This window comes from Lolium perenne, chromosome 4, assembly GCF_019359855.2.
Source record: "Lolium perenne isolate Kyuss_39 chromosome 4, Kyuss_2.0, whole genome shotgun sequence".
Taxonomy (NCBI): Eukaryota; Viridiplantae; Streptophyta; class Magnoliopsida; order Poales; family Poaceae; genus Lolium; species Lolium perenne.
In genome coordinates this window covers 337,149,960-337,152,502 of record NC_067247.2, presented here as the reverse complement: position 1 = coordinate 337,152,502, position 2,543 = coordinate 337,149,960, and positions in this window count along the sequence as shown.

Here is a 2,543-nt window from a genome sequence, read left to right as displayed (position 1 = left end):
GGCACTGCCGCAATAGGTTGGGAAATCCTTTTAAATCCCCATCCATTGGTGATGTTAATCTCTTCCGATCTATGAAGGATTGTCCAAAGTACACCATGAGTAAAGCCGTATTATCGGGGGAACGTCTACGGAGGTGTGCGGGTGGACAAAAGGGTGGGTTTGCAGTCGCGGAGAAGGCGGTGTGGGCTTGGATCTTTATACCTGGCCTCACACCAAAGGAAGTGTGAACGGGGGCAAGTCCCTGCGGATGGCAAAAAGGGTGAGATCTCTTGTGGGAAAAGTAACGCACCTCTGCAGAGTGTATCAAATTGTGGCTGTCACTCCCTGTTCCGGGAAGGGAACTGCGAACGCGGCAGGAAAGGAACTCCATGAAGTTCTGGTCAACCTGTGAAGACTGACGGGCATAGTTTTCAGAATAAAATAAACCTTTTGAAGAAATGATTACAAAAACTTGCATTGGCCTATGACTTTATGGTCTATGGCTGTAGCTAGTGCATGATACACATATTTCCTAATATGAACTTGCTGAGTACGCTCGTACTCATTCTATCTCGTTTGAACCCCCTTCTTAGATCAAAGCACCGAAGGAGAAACTACCGTGGAACTCTAAGACAAAGGAGTCAACTGCAACAAGATGAAGAATTCAATCAAAGAAGTCAATGGAGTCAACTTCTGCACCAACTATAATGGAAACCTAGACTAGTAATAGAAGGGAACCTTTCCCTAATCCTAGCACCTAAGTAGCTAGATTTCTATAGCAAGCCAATTAGCTCTTAAACTTGAGTTAGCAATAAGATAGACTACGAGTCGTTCTTCTGGAGCTTTATTTGAAGTTTTACCTCACTGTAAAGTAGGAGGTTGTGTGGATCTTATGTAAACAGCTCGTGTGTACTTATATAGACATACCTTGGACTCGCATATGTTTCTGTTGTACCACTCTGAGAGATGTAATATGAGTGGAACGGTGTTTCACTTGTGTTATGTCAACGACTTGTGTACTACACCATGCAGTGGTACGCTGGGTCATCACAGCTGGTATCAGAGCAAATGCTTTGACCCTAGGAATAAAAACCTTTAAAGGAGACCTATAGGTTTGGTAGTGTCTATAGGAAGTTGTCTTATCCAAACCAACTATTCTTTTGACTTGAGATGGGTATTCACTTGAGAATAATCCTGACACACTTGAGTCAATCTTTCTTATCTATCTTTCTTAAGTAAAGTTAGTTAGTTATATGGTTTCATTCCAAATAATTAGAACACCATTGAAGCTTAAGATAAATGGTGGTAGTAGACCACAATTGGTATACAATACATGGTAGTCCAAAGAGAGGATACAACCATAAGGAAGATATCCTATTGGAAGAAGTATACCAATGCAAGTTATAGTTAAGTAAGAGTCATTAAAAATGTCAACTGACTGATGTTAAGTAAGGGAGATAAGTTATATAAGGTAGTATATGTCTATGATGAGTCAATCATAGGAGGTAAGGAAGAGTGATAGGAGTTATACAACTCTACTTTTCATGGTAAAGTTGGTAATAATATATGATTCACTTGAGAATCATAATGTGGGGGAGTAGAACATCATAAGTACGATAACAAAAGGATGATAAAGAGTAGGATTTAGGGAATAGTTCGAAAGCTTAGGCCTTAAAATCCTAATAACTGTACCAAGTATGTTAGTCCTTAATTTAAAGAAGACTTATTTAGAGCTTATCACATCGAGAAATCCTAGAGTTATAGGTAGTATATTCTAAACAATCATGTGTTTAGAGTAGACATGTTAGAACTAATTGTATTATAGGAAGTAGTCCTCCATAGCACATATATATGGTATACTATTTTGTTAGTACTTCCAAAGAAAACTAGGTTAACTCCAATTATCCCAAGCCATTTTGTTTCAAGTTTGTCTCATTGCAAATGTGCAATTAAGATAAATGTTGAGACCACTAGTAGAAATTCACGTATTGTGCTAAGTATCACAACCTAAACCTATCTTATGTGGTGTTATATACTACACATCTGATCCTGATGTTTAGGGATGTCTTACCCAACTACTATATTCAGGCATATAAAGATGTGTATTGTATGCACAAAGCTGGATTTTCTTGGATTTTCTTGAATCTTCATTGATTGACTAGATCCATACATGAAGTTTGAATTTGATATGCAAATGCATGTTGCAATATCAAGCTCTTACTTGATGTTATAGGTCTAGAGGGTAAAGGTATTCGTGTGAGGAAGTGACGAATTATGAAGATTTGAAGACAAGATGAAGGTTCACTTGAAGAAGGAAGTAAAATTGTGGGAAGCAACCACAACAATCTGAAGGAAGGACCAATCAAAACTTACTTTTATCCTTAATTAAGGAGTACTTCAACATGGAAGTATCATGAAAGTGAGAAAAATAGTGAATATGGAGCAATAGAAGTAGAGCTGTATTCATTATGGAAGAAGGGAATGCAAGTGAAGTCACTTAAAATACTATTTTCATAGTACCCACAAGTGGTTATCTTGCAAAACAAACCCTGGAAGAAGGAAAA